Raw genomic sequence first — 14,759 nt, 5'->3', positions numbered from 1 at the left:
CCCAAATATTTAGTCGAAGATTGTGTCTTTGAGTCTTTGTAGTGTAGCATCCAAAGTTTTGGTGGTGTTCACATTCATTATTCCCCAGTAGTGAGTAAAACGTCAGAATAGCATTGCACCCCTGTCAACCCATTCAGGATCTGGTCCGTTGCCCGCTGAAAAGGTGTGGGAGCTGAGGTGATGCCAAACGGAAGACTCTGGTACCTAAACATTTCTTTGGGAGTCACTGTGGTCTACAGTTCCTGTGACTCTGGCTCCACATTCACTGCAAGTGTGCTTGACACAAGTCAATCTTGCTAAATACAATGGAGAACAAAGATCTTGCTTCGTGAATATTTTTGGGTGTACCTTATGGATTTTGGGCTGCTGATCATGAAAATTGCTCTATCATACACCATTGTTTTGAAATAACCAATATTTGTTAATTCAGTTCATAACTCCAGTCAGAATAACTGATTCTAAGATTAAGGAAGCATTTTTGTTGATCCACAAATCAAACAGGTCATCAATGACAGGCAATTTGAAGAACTTCTAGTGGGACTGGAGAAAATTGATGGAAGACACTCAAGGATGTTGAAAATTCTCTTGACAACTACAGAGCCGCTGCTTGACAACATTCTTCAAGCATTCAGAACTATGAAATGCAACATGTCACTGAAGATTCACTTTCTGCATTCCCTTTTAGACTTCATCCCTACAAATCATGGTGCTGTCAGTGACGAGCATGAATGGTTTCAGCAGGTCATTACGGTCAAGGAGATGAAGTATCAGAGCAACTGGAAACCATGAATGCTGGTTGATTATTGTTGGACACTTAAGTGAGAAGCCTCAGACACTGAGTACAAATGAAAATCATTAACTAAACATTTTTACCTAAGTTGAACTGTTGCAAAGCATCAGCACCATTACGCTCAATTGCGCATTACATTCAATAAAATTTAATTTCTTGTTTCTCCAGATTACTTTGTGAAACAAGTAGTCTGAAGTTATATTTGTGTTCAGTTTCCAGTGGTCTATCATAAACAAAAAAAAATTCTGCAGAAACAACATTCAGAAAATTTGTTGTCCAGTGATATCTGTCCTTGAGCCAGTCCTTCAAAAAGCACATCAATGAGGGGAAGTGAGTATTATTCAGCCATAAGAAGCAGGTTTATAGTTACCTGGAAGTCTCCACAAAACCTTACAGACCCATCCCTTTTTAGGACAGGAACCAATGGAGTTGCCCATTTACTTTCACACACTGGTTCCAATAACTTACTCTGGATGAGTCGTTCCAATTGAAACAGTACTTTTGGATTAACCGCATCCGGACAGGTATTGTGATGAGCTTAATCGCCATTTTAACATTGATTCCTTTCATGCTGCCCAGTTCTCTGTTGAATACTTCTGTCTGTTTCTTCAATATCTAGCAAAAATTAGCGGGAAGTTAGAGAACTGGATAACTTTTAAAAGCCAACAGAAGGCAATTGAAAAACCATAAGGGGGAAAAAGCTGAAGCATGAAGGTAAGCTGGCCAATAATATCAAAGAGGATACCAAAACAGTGCTGGAAAATGATTTTGGAGAGGGAGTAACAAGGGACAAGGAAATTGGGGATGAATTGGTTAAGTATTTTGCATCAGTCTTCACTGTGGTAGGCACTAGCAGTATGCCAGTAGTTCAAGAGTGCTGGTTGGGGGGAGGGCGGAAGTGAGTGCAGTTGCTATTATTGGGGAGGTGCTTGGGAAACTGAAAGGTCAGCATGTAGATAAGTCAACCAGAGCAGTTGGTATACACCCCAGGGTTCTGAAAGAAGTAGCTGAAGAGATTGTGGAGGCATTAGAAATGATCTTTGAAGATTTAATATATTCTGACATGGTCAAAAGAAGTCAGTGGTGAGGAAGGAAAATACAATGTTAGCATTCATTTTGTGAGGACTAGAATATAAAAGCAAGTATGTAATGCTAAGGCTTTAGAAAGCACTGCTGAGGCCTCACTTGGAGTACTGTGAGCAGCTTTGGGTCCCTAATTTACTGTAAGATAGGATGTGCTGACTTTGGAGAGGGTTCAAAGGACTTACACAAGAATGATTCTAGGAATGAAAGGCTTATCATATGAGGAGCAATTGATGGCTTTGGGCCTTTACAAACTGGAATTTAGAGGAATGAGGGGGATCTCATTGAAATGTTGTGGAAGTGTAAGGCCAGAGGGCACAGCCTCAGAATAGAGGGATATCTATTTAGAATGGGAATGAGGAGGAATTTCTTTAGCCAGAGGGTGGTGAACTTCTGGATTTTGTTGCTACAGGCAGCTCTGGAGGCCAAGTTATTGGTTGTATTTAAGGCAGAGATTGATAGGTTCTGGGGAGAAGGCAGGAAAATGGGGTTGAGAGGGAAATGCATCAGCCAAGATAAAATGGCAGAGCAGACTTGACGGACCAAATGGCCTAATTCTGCTCCTGTCTGTTATGGTCTTTTATAGACTAGTGCACCCACCAATCAAGTACAATTCATGCCTATTGAGTTTGAGCTGCTTCAACCACGTGGCCCAGAAGCACTGGATAACTACCTTCTCTGTTCATCAATCTCCTTTTTACCATATATTACTCCCTTCACTTGAACAACCTCATCAGTTTAAAGTCATCTTTGCTCCTTCTGGGGTGAGATGTTCCAATTTCTTGTAATGTTTGTATAGTACTTATCATGTGTGACTAGTCACCACACTCTGTGAAAATCAAATTACCCTAGGTGCTAATAGGCCGTCAGAAGGTTCTAGGTATCAGAAGGAGGCAGTGAATAGAAACCACTCACTAGTGGAAATAAGGTTTTGCATATAAGAGGAAAAACGTATGTACAAAATATTTATATTTATACCGACTACATGGTAGGGATTTTGGACATTGGTCTTTGTCAATATTGTCTTGTTAAAGACAATATAGTTGTAGCTTCAATAAATCTTTTCTCACTATTGTCTCTCCTTCAGCGGTTTCACCCTAAGGTTTTCAAGTTAGTAGGTTAAAGATACTCGCTATTAATTCCACTCTTAACAGTTCTTGTCTTCAACTTCTAATTGTTGCTGCATTTCTTTCCTTGTCTATCCTGTGTCCAGACATGCCCCCACCCTCACATAGCCGTTTTTTTCAAATTCACCTTTTTAAAAAAAAAAATCGGTAAACCTTGTGTTCATCCCTCCACAGTTAGAACTTTCTAACATTACATCTTTGGGTTTAATTAACCTGGGTTACATTCTCCTTGTAAACTATCTCAGACACCAACGATACTGCAGCACCCATGTCCAGCTACATCCTCACTGTAGCCCCATCCAGCACTGAGATCACCTGTTAGCTACGTTTGTGTCACGGAACAGATAAAACATGCAAGGCTTCTTTAACTAGAGTGAGAGCCACTCTGTCCATCCAGAGTACCCTCCATCTTGTTCACATATCTTTTGTCTTTCCAGAAGTCACCATTCTTTACTACAGTGTTTTTGGTTCACAGTATCTTTTTTACTTTTACTGGTGTGTTCAATATATCAATTTTTGCCACAACTTCAGCAATCTAAATCTTCATACCAGCATTCTTTTGCTGAATATCCAGTTTTGCTACAACAGTAGCACTGATTGTCTGTAGGTGATTTATTCTTAGTCATTACAAACTTGGGGAGAGGTGCTTAATAGCTGTGCTTCTTTAGCTGCCATCTCCGTAGATGTACTAATCACAATTGTCTTCTTTAATGTCAGTCTCCCTTCTGTAAGCAATCTTTCTGATTTGCCTCTCTATGCAGACCACATACAAATCCATCATGTAATGTGTCATTCAGTGACTGCCCAAAATCCCAAAATTATGGTGTTCGATTGCTTCAGCGCTGCCACAAACTGTGAAATAAGTCACCTTCCTCTTGATTCTATTTATGAAATCTAAACCGCTTGGCAGTAATCAAGGGTTTAGGTGAATAGTGGTTATTTTAAGACTTTAACTATGTCTTCATAAAGCTTATTAACTGGCTTAGCAGGTTGCACTAACCAGCGTAACAAAATTAAACTTTTTGCACCCATCACAGTCGGAGAAGTTGGAACATGAATATCTTCTCCCATGTATTTGTTTTTTTTAACCATCCCATCCTTATTCTCTCCCCTGTGGTTCTTCATTCACCAAGCTTCCTGCAGTGAAGTATTTTTACTAGAAGGAACTTGGCAAGTTAAGACAATAGTTCACCACCACCACCTTGAGAACAATTAGATATAGTCAATATAACTTGGCTTTAGCAATGAAACAATCACCAAAATCATGAATATAAGGTAATTGTGGGGTAGTATATACTTGTACAGAAAGGTTACTTCAAATTGAATGTTTACATAATTAAACTTTAATTAAATAGATAACATTTGTTGTCAATGTCACATGGCTATATACAAACATCAGCTTCTTCTCACCCACCTCCAAATCAAGCAATCATGCGTCAGGAGCCCATGAATCTACTGGCATCAGCTGATGTCTTTTACCAGCAGCTGCAGCAGAGTGGAACTAATAAATTATTCCTGCCTTTCATTGACTCGACCAAGTGGTGGAAGAACAATTCTTACTTATGTTGGAGATGCGGGAAAATTGCTCAATGCATATTGTGATGCTCTGTTGGCGGGTGGGGGGGGGAAACACCCCTGCATTTCTAATGACCAGTACTGTTTATTGTTCTTCTGTTAAAATGCTTCTGTGGGATTATGGTGGGATGTTCCAGTTCATTTATTGTTACATTTTAGCTTGGGTTATACAGTTATTCGCTTGTGTGTATTTGTGGGTCACTCTGACTGTAACCGGGGTGTGTGATGGTCACCTCCCCCATCTGTGTGAGACTGGTTGGGTTCACTCTCCGGGTCATGGTGCCCAGTCTGTTTTATGTTTATCCCAATAAAAACTGCTGTTGAGTTTAAAGAGCTTCCTCGTCTGTCATTATGGACTGAATGCTTACCATATTAGTGTCAGGAGTGGAATGCGAGATCGACAACAAGATTGAAGAGCTACAACATCAGACAGAGTGCCTTAAGACCTGGGGAATAAGACTAGGGACTGAGCAGCCTCCCCTGCACCCTCGTGAAGATGAGGCCTGGAGGGAGGACCTGGGAACCGAGCATTGTGCCTTCCCAGAGGGCCCTGACAGAGAGACCGTACCCAGGCTCCCCAACCCGGGGGACAGAGCGGAGTGCATCACTCTCCTCCGTACCGAACCACACCAGAGAATCCAACACGTTGTAGCCATAGGAGGATGAGAACCATGGCAGACGATTTGTGCCTCAAGGACTACCATGAAGCTCTCTAGATACGATGGTTCCAGCCACCTGAAGCTTTACCTGGCGCAAGTCAAACTTGCAGAATGGCACAATGGTTGGAGCCCCACCGAGACGGTGGTGCACCTTGCCCTGGCATTGGAAGGAGATGCCCTGTGGGCCCTTCTTGATCTAATGCCGGCAGAATAGCATGACTACAGGGCCCTGGTAGTGGTGCTGGAGCGGCACTTCAAGCAGAGGCAGCATATGGGAGAAAGTCTGGGGGCATTGGCAGCTGATCTTCACCACTGTGCTTGGCATGACTATCTTCAGTTCCCTTCCATGGCACAGGAAGAGCTTGTCTTCCATGCCTTTGCAAAGGACTGATGCCAGAGCACCTCCAGCAGCATGTTTGCCTGATGTTGCCATCATCGCTGGACGAGGTGCTGGCTGAGGTAGAGAAGGCAGAAGCACCTTTATCCTCTCAAAGTGTTCCAGCTTCACCCTGCACACCTTCAGCCCAGGCTTGTATCACTGAGGAAACTGACAAGGAGAAGCCCGTGAGATAGTTCCGACCAGCACCGTGCCAACCCCACTGTGGGCCACAAAACAATCTCTGCCACTGGTGCAGTTAGGCAGGTCACTTGGCCTGGGATTGCCCCACACCAGCACCATGCCACAGCTCAGAACAGTCATCACGAAACGTTAAGTGGACAGCACCTCCCGACACCTCTAGCAGAGTCCCTCCATTGTTGCCCCTCTGGGTGGGCCGTTTCAGTGAAGTGCAAGGCCTATATGTGGACTGTGCGGTGGTGGGCATCAGATGCCGTGTGCTGTTGGAGATAGGGTGAATCATCACCATCATCCGTCCGGGTTCCTCCCCAACACGGACCAGCCGTCGGCACCTGGGTGGACAATGACAGCAGTCCAGCTGGCTACGGTCATCGGCGACCATGTGGTGATGTGAGCGAAGAGGAACCTGTGCATCACAGAGGCGAGAAACACTGCAGAGCTCCGGGTGTGGCTCCCTGACACCTGAGATTCCTGCATCCTTGGCCTGGACCTGATGTCCCGCTGGGGGGCCCATGTGGATGTGTCGGGGGCAACACTCCACCTTGGTGCTGAAGCCGTGGCTCTCTGGCAGGGCAGCTCCAGGAAACGAATCCAGCAAGGGGCAACAACCACCAATGGTTTTACAACGGCCCCCGGCATTGCAGCACACCCAGCAGCAGCCCAACGCAACACAGCTGAATCAGGAACAATGACGCTGAAGGCCTTTCAGGTGACAACAAGCGACGACCTCCCCACTATAGACAACGAGCAGCTGCGCGGCGAACAGTTGAGCAATCCTGTGTTGGCCCAGGTGAAGGATTGGCTGACTGTGGGATGAATGCCGGAGTGGGCAGAGGTCTCCACCCTGGACCCAGAGACCAAAGCCCTGTACTTGCAGTGGGGAACGCTGGAGGTTCACGACGGGTTGCTGTTCAGGCGGTGGAAGTCGTCTGATGGTGACAGATTCTTACAGCTGGTGGTCCCCGGGGCTCCGTGCCGCGGTGCTGCAGTCGGTGCATGGACTGATGGTGGCTGGCCATCTCGGAGTGGCAAAGACTTTGGGCAGGCTGCGTGAACATTTCTACTGGCCTGGGTACAGGGGGAATGTGGAGTTGTTCGTGCACTGCTGTCATGCTTGCACATCCCAGAAGGGGCCTGGCTGACAGTCTAGGGTGCCAATGCAGCAGTTCATGGTGGGGGCCCCAGTATGGGTCTTCTACCCCTCTCGGAAAAAATGACTATACCCCAGGCTTGGAAGTCACTGGAAGGGGCCGGGCGAGCTGCATGAACTCATCTCCGATGTGGTATATGGGTGCGATTGCCTGAGCAATGGAAGGCAGTTGTGCTGCACCGGAACCAGCTAGCACCATGTCAACCCTTGGTCACCACAAACCCAGCGAGCCTGAAGGAAGGAAGTGACACTTTGGGTCCCCTGCCTCTTGCCTCACACAAACAGGCGTCAGTGTTGATGCCCACCAGGACTTTTGGACTTCGTTATGGAGTCTGGGGTTGCTGGGGATGGCTGACCTCTTGGGTGGGGGCAGTGTGACACTCTGGGGGGTGGTGTATGGTCGACAGCCTGCCCCTGCATTTCTAATGACCAGTACTGTTTATTGTTTTTGTGTTAAAATTCTTTTGTGGGATTATGGTGGGAAGTTCCAGTTCATTTATTGCTACATTTTAGCTTGGGTTATACAGGTATTCACTTGTGTATTTGTGGGTCACCCTAACTGTAACCAGGGTGTGTGATGGTCACCTCTCACTGTGTGAGACTGGTTAGGTTCACTCTCCGGGTCATGGTGCCCAGTTTTTTGTGTTTATCTCAATAAAAACTGTTGTTGAGTTTAATGAGTTTCCTCGTCTGTCATTATAGAGAGAATGCTCGCCACAATATTTTATCATTGATTCTAAAGAACAAAGGAAAAGCCATGACTACATAGTTTGGAAGGGCTGTATATTCTTGAACATCCTGAGGTCAAACAGCCCAGGAAGGGTAATGCTATTTAGCAATTTTGGTTAAGTTAAACCTCAACTTACGAAAAATTCAGAAAAGCATCGTTATCAGGGACAAAGATAAGTTTGAATATACTGAATATTAAAAAGAAAAACAGTTAAAATACCAGATAGTCTATAATTAGACAGACTTGTAGTATTTATATTTCGACTGACATAGAAAAGTGTCATTTAGCCATTTGATCCAACCAGCTCTCATGTATCTCAATTTTCCCATTAATTTTTCCCATAACCTACCCTTTCTCTTTCCATCATCATGTCCCCCTCGTGTTCTACCAATTACTACACACCATTTAAAGTGGCCAACTAACCTACCAACAACCATATCTTTAGGTTGTGGGAAGAAACTGCAGTACCCAGAGGAAACACACTGTACATGGTCACAGGGAGAGCACGCAAACTCCACATGGGCAGCACTGGTCAGGATTGAATCTGGGTCACTGGTGCTGTGAAACAGCTGCTCTTGCAGCAGTGTCACAGTCCTGTCCAAAGGAGTTTAAGTATTTGGTGTGGACGAGGGCATCCTAGGTTGTTAAGGGAGAGCTGGTGGCCATCATTTTCCAATTCTTTGACAAACTGGAGGACTTTTGTGAAGAAGATTTAAAGTAAATGTAGCAGCTACAGTCCAGTTAGTTTGATTTCTATGGTGTGGAAGGCACCAGAAATGATAATTAGGAATAAAATTGATTATTACTTGGAAAAATGAGGCTGATGAAGGAAAGCTAATATATATTTCTAACATGATTGGCTAATGTAAAACTGGGTTTGTACTCCTTTAAAGACTGCAACATAATGCTGATTTTTTTTCTAAATGCAATGCAAGAATCTGTAGGAAAAGCTTCAGGAAGTGTTGCTTTTCATCGAAGCTGGCCACTTAACTTTGTGTAATTGGCATACAGCAGGACATGCAAGTCGTTTTCTAGGTCTTTTTTTAAATCAAGTTCTTTGCTGGTTTAATTACAGACTATTTTACAGCGTCTTAGAGAGCAAGGCTGATGTATGGTGTCAGAAATGCTGGTTAATGAAACCATGACTTCCAGACTCCCAACTGGTTCATCCAATCAGTATGTAGATTAAAATCACCCATGACAATTACAGATCCCTTGAAAAATGCCATTATTGTATTTCCATTTATGCAACACCCCTTCCCCTGTCAAAAGTTCTCATTTTGGCAGCCAATTGACTGCTCCTTGCTTCGTGTCTGCTTTCTCTTCATTTCACTGTTTTAACCCAAACTCCTTTTCCTGTACTGATGCCATATTATAGAGACACAGAACAATACAGCACAGCTATAGATTTTGCCCAGAGATTCCATGCTGAGCCCAGTGCCATTCCAGCTTGTCCCAATGTCCTCTAATTGGCCCATATCCCTCTTAGTGATGCTTTACAGCTTGGGGTGTTCTGGTGTTCAGATTACAATTCCAGCACTGTCAATTGTGTGGATAGTCAGAGGCTTTTCCCCAGGGCTGAAATGGCAAACATGAGAGGGCACAGTTTTAAGCTGCTTGGAAGCAGGTACAGAGGAAGTGTCAGGGGCAAGTTTCTCACGAAGAGTGGTGAATGTGTGGAATGGGCTGCCAGTGATGGTATTGGACATGGATACAATGGGGTCTTTTAAGAGACTCTTGGATAGGTATATGGAGTTTAGAAAAATAGAGGGCTATGGGTAACCGTAGGTAATTTCAAAGTAAGTACATGTTTGGCACAGCATTGTGGGCCAAAGGGCCTGTATTGTGCGGTAGGTTTCTTATGTTTCTATGAGTCTCTGTACGTCATCCATGTGGAATATGTAGGCTTTCTCCAATTGCCCTGATTTCTTCCCACAGTCTAGGGTAGGTTAATTGGTCATTGTAATTGTCCTGTGATTTGAGTAGAGTTAACTGGAGTTGCAGAGAGGGGTTTGGGATAGGTGGCAGAGAAGGAGTGCCAAGACCTGGGTTGGCACGGGGGCAGATGCTCCCAGCTCTGGGATACCTGGCAGAGTAATTTGATTCAAAACAATTGGTTTATTGATGATTGCAGGATATCTCTCTGGTGCTTCCAGTTCCCTCCCCTCTCCCTTCCACTTTTCCCAACCGTGATTCCTCTCTCCCTACGTCCTTCACATTCTCAGTCCAAAATACAGACCCGTATCAGAGCCAGGTTTATCAGCCCTCATATATGTCATGAAATTTTTGGGTTTTTTTTTGCAACAGCTGTGAGTGTAGTACATAAAATTACTACAGTCCTGCGTAAAAATATTAGGCACCAGAGTTTTATATGTCCAAGACTTTTGCACAGTACTGTATAACATAAAAGATGTGCTCCCAACACCACCCTCTTGCGAATATCTCTCGTCACCTGCAGCCAATCAGTAATGGTTCCTTTTATTCTTACTTTTGTCAGCTAATGGTCTGTCCATGCTATTATCTTTCCTATAATATCTTGGACCCTTACCTTATGTGCTGCAGCTTGGCAAAGACTTTCTGAAAATCCAAGAACACAAAATCCACTGATTCTCCTTTGTCTATTCTGCTGGTTATTTCCTCTCAGAATTCCAAAAGATTTATCAGGCAAGATTTTCCCTTAAGGAAACCATGCGGACTTTTGCCTAGTTATCACGTGGCTCCAAGTACCCCCCAAAAAACTGAGGTCAGACTAACTGGCCTATAATTTCCTTTCTTCTGCACCCCCTCCATTACTGAAAGGTAGAGTGACACTTGCAATTTTCCTGTCCTCTGGAACCATACCAGAGCCTATTGATTCTTGGAAGATCATTACTAACACTTCCACAATCTCTTCAGCTACTTCTTTCAGTATCCTGTGGTGCGGTCCATCTTCAGGCCATTCAGATTCCCAAGCACCTTTTCCCTGGTAATAGCAACTGCAGTCACTTCTGCTTTTTGGCACTCCCAAACTTCTGGCATACTGCTATTGTCTTCCACTGCAAAGACTGATGCAAAATACTTAATCGGTCCATCCATTATTCCCTTGTCCCCCATTACTACCTTTCCAGCATCATTTTCCAGTGGTTCAGTATCTACTCTCACCCCTCTTTTACTTCTCAAATATACAAAAAAAACTTTTGGTGTCATCTTTGATATTGTTTGTTAACTTCATATTTAATGTTTTTCATCCATATGGGTTTTTAGTTGCCTTCTGTTGGTTTTTAAAGGAATCCCAATCCCCTAACTTCCCACTAATTTTTGCTCTATTAACTTCCCTCTCTTTTGTTAGCCACGGTTGTGTTATCTTGCCTTCAGAATACTACTTTTTCTTTGTGATGTATGTATCCTTGCTCACAGAAACTCCAGCTGTTGCTGCTCTGCTACCATCCCTGCTAGTATCTCCGTTCAATCATTTTTGGCCAGTTCCCCTCTCATGTATCTGTATTTACTCCACTGTAATATTGATACTGTAGATTTGACTGTTGTTTCTCCCTCCAGGGTCAATTCTATCATATTATGATTACTACTTCCTAAGGATTCCTTTACTTTAAGCTCTGTAATCAAATCCAGTTCATTACTGATCACCCAATCCAGAACAACTGATGCCTTAGCTGACTCAACCATAAACCGCTTTAAAAAGCCAGCTTGTAGGTATTCTACAAATTCTCCTTCTTGGGATTCAGCACTAACCTGAATTTCTTAACCTATCTGCATATTAAAATCTCCCATGACCATCGTAACATTGCCCTTTGGGCATATCTTTTCTATCTCCTGTTGTAATTTATAGCCCACATTCTGCTGCTGTTTAGAGGCCTGCATACAACTCTTTTTTTTTACCCTTGCATTTTCTTAACTCTATCAAGAAAGATTCTACATCTTCCAAACCAATGTCACCTCTTTTTAAGGAGTTGATATAATTTTTAGCCAAAAGAGCCACACTTTCTCCTCTGCCTACCTTGTGTGTTCTTTAATGTTAAACTCCCAACAATAATCTTCGTTCAGCCACAACTCAGTAACACCCTTAATGTCACACCTGCCATCACTAACTGCGCCACAAGATCATTTATCTTATTCTCTATACTGTGTATGTTCAAATATAACACTTTTTCTCCTGTATCATAGGACTTAGACTAAAGGTATTGGTCGCCCTTTCTGATTTTGTACCTTGAAACGTGCAATTCATTTCACTAACAGCAATTTTCGCCTGATATCTGCCCATCCTTCTTCACAGTCTCAATACACACTGTCTCTGCTTGTATACCAACTGCCCCAGCCTCAGCCCTATCACTCCAGTTCCCATCCCTTTGACAAATCTGTTTATACCACCCACCAACAGTTCCAACAAACCTGCCCGCATGATATTGGTCCCCTTTGAGTTCAGATATAATGCTATAATCCCAGAATCAGTGCCAGATACCTGGTTGCTGTGGCTCCCTGCTAGTAGGTTGTCCCCCGAACAGTATCTAAAATAGTATACTTATTACTCAGGGTAAAGGCCATAGGGGGTACTCTGTACTGGTACCATTTCCTTTTCCTCTCCTGATGGTCACCCAGGTACCTGCCTCCTGGAACTTAGGGGTGACTACCTCCCTGTAGCTCCTCTCTATCATCTCCTTCGTTTCCCGTATGAGCTGAAGGCCACTGAGGTGCAGCTCTACTTCCTTAACATGTTCTCCGAGGAGCGGAAGCTCAGTGCACCTGGTGGATATGTGGTTATCTGGGAGGCCGGAGATCTAGAAATCCCACATCTCACACAAAGAACACAACACAGCCCCTGGAGCCATTCTCACTGCTCTAACAATGCATTAACAGACAAAGAATGAAGAATAAAGAAAAACTTACCTCATGCTTACCTTGTCCAGGCCTGTTAAACTAATCTCTTCCCACTCTGACACTGCTCCGTTCCAACAATGGCTGCTCTGCTTGTCCCTGCCTTATTTTTATTTGCCCTTGATAATGAATCAAGACTTGATTGGGCCACCATAAAAATGATGAAAGCCTGCAAACACTCTTTTTAAGTCTCTTTCTCAACTTGTGAATCACATTGTCTCTTACTCCCAGTTTGATTGGGCCACTGGAAAGATGTCAAAAGCCTGTGAAAGCTCCTGATTTGATTTAGATGCTGGAACCATCCACCTTATCTATGTCTCTCATAATTGTAAATACTTTTACAAATAGCAGTCCCTCATTCTCTTATATTTCAAGAAATAATTAACAATCCTAGCCAATTTGGCTGAAAGGGGTATGGAAGGCCATGATCCAGGTGCAGGTTGATGGGACTAGGCAGACAAATAATTTGGCACAGAAGGCCAAATGGCTTGTTTCTGCACTCTATTGTTCTATGACTCTATGATACTGTCTAGCTTTCCTTAGGTTCAATGGGATTTAATGAGACAACCAGGCCACCATTCTAGACCTTTTGTAAAGCTTTGCAGATGTCCAAACAGATAACATCCATTGCTCTATCCTCCTTTTGGTTACATCTTCAAAGAATTCTAAAATATTTATCAAACATGACTTCCTATGCACAAAGCCATGCTGATTTTTTTTTCTAATCAGTCTGTCTATTCAAATTCTGGTATATACTGTCCCTTAGAATTCTCTCCAATAACTTCTGCTGTACTGAAGTCAGGCTTAACAGCCTATAGATTCCTGGCTTATCCTTGCTCCCCTTCTTAAACTACAGGACAACATTGGGCACCCTCCAGTCTTCAGGAGCTTCACCTGTGGCTAATGATGAAGCAAATAACTTCGCAAGGGCTTCTGCTATTTCCTCTCTAGCCTCCCACAAGGTCTGAGGATGCACTCAGTCAGGCTGAAAATACCCACTCCCTGGAAATATGAATGTTCTCCAAAAATAACTCCGCATATTTCCCTTATCTCTGAGGCAACTATGATTATCTCTTCCGTAAACAATGAGGAGAAATATTAATTAAAAATCCCACCCATCTCTTGCAACTCAGGACCTAGGTGTCACTGCTGATCTTTAATGTCCCTATTCTCTCCCTAGCCACTTTTATTTTTCTATAAATCTATAGGACCTCTTGGGATTTTCCTGACCTTATCTGCTGGATCCATTTCATCACCTCTTTTTGTCCTCCTGACTTCCTTCTTAAGGTCAACCGTAATACTTTTATTGTCATTTAGAGATTTGCTTGATCCTAACCTCCTAAAACCAGTGCATGCTTCCTTATTTTTCTTGACCAGAACCTCAATACCTCTCATCAGCCAACATTCACAAAACTTGTCAGGTGTATCCTTCACCTGAATAGGACCATGCTGTTCCTTGACTCTTGCTATCACATGAGTTGGGATCCATTTCCACCATACTCACTTGGAGTCATGCGTTTACTTAATCCTATTTACGCTTTGTCAATTTCCCACATAGCTTAGCTACTCTGAAGGTAATCATCTTTTTGGTTCTGCCTTTCGCTTTTGCCCTGAGCTCCTCCTTCCTAACCCTACTTATGCCATTAGTGCCAATGTGGGCCTTGACAACTAGATCTCCTCCTCCTAATCCCAGAGGACTAGAAAAATATCTTTAATCCTAGCAGCAGATAGGCAACATGGCCTTCGATACTATATAACATATAACAATCACAGCACGGAAACAGGCCATCTTGGCCCTCCTAGTCCGTGCCGAACCCTTAATCTCACCTAGTCCCACCTACCCGCACTCAGCCCATAACCCTCCACTCCTTTCCTGTCCATATACCTATCCAACTTTACCTTAAATGACACAACTGAACTGGCCTCTACTACTTCTACAGGAAGCTCATTCCACACAGCTATCACTCTTTGAGTAAAGAAATACCCCCTCGTGTTTCCCTTAAACTTCTGCCCCCTAACTCTCAAATCCTCTAGTTTGAATCTCCCCTACTCTCAATGGAAACAGCCTGTTCACGTCAACTCTATCTATCCCTCTCAAAATTTTAAATACCTCGATCAAATCCCCCCTCAACCTTCTACGCTCCAATGAATAGAGACCTAACTTGTTCAACCTTTCTCTGTAACTTAATTGCTGAAACC

General features: G+C 43.5%; 1 protein-coding gene and 1 long non-coding RNA gene across 3 annotated transcripts in view; one reads left to right on the top strand and one right to left on the bottom strand.

The window, feature by feature from the left end:
- Positions 1-1,267: 1,267 nt before the first annotated feature.
- Positions 1,268-14,759, bottom strand: part of LOC132405457 (uncharacterized) — a 72,338-nt gene continuing 58,846 nt past the window's right edge. For both annotated transcript variants that reach the window (XR_009515877.1, XR_009515878.1), the window contains exon 4: positions 1,268-1,405. This is a non-coding gene — a long non-coding RNA (uncharacterized LOC132405457). The remainder of the gene's footprint in view (positions 1,406-14,759) is intronic.
- slc23a1 (solute carrier family 23 member 1) overlaps positions 1,472-14,759 on the top strand; it is a 243,339-nt gene continuing 230,051 nt past the window's right edge. Inside the window, exon 1 of the mRNA XM_059990271.1 lies at positions 1,472-1,504. The gene's annotated coding sequence lies outside the window, so the exon portion shown is untranslated. The remainder of the gene's footprint in view (positions 1,505-14,759) is intronic.

This window comes from Hypanus sabinus, chromosome 15 (genome assembly GCF_030144855.1).
Source record: "Hypanus sabinus isolate sHypSab1 chromosome 15, sHypSab1.hap1, whole genome shotgun sequence".
Taxonomy (NCBI): domain Eukaryota; kingdom Metazoa; phylum Chordata; class Chondrichthyes; order Myliobatiformes; family Dasyatidae; genus Hypanus; species Hypanus sabinus.
Note: the sequence above shows the minus strand (reverse complement) of the source record. Positions and strands in the feature narration are given on the sequence as shown.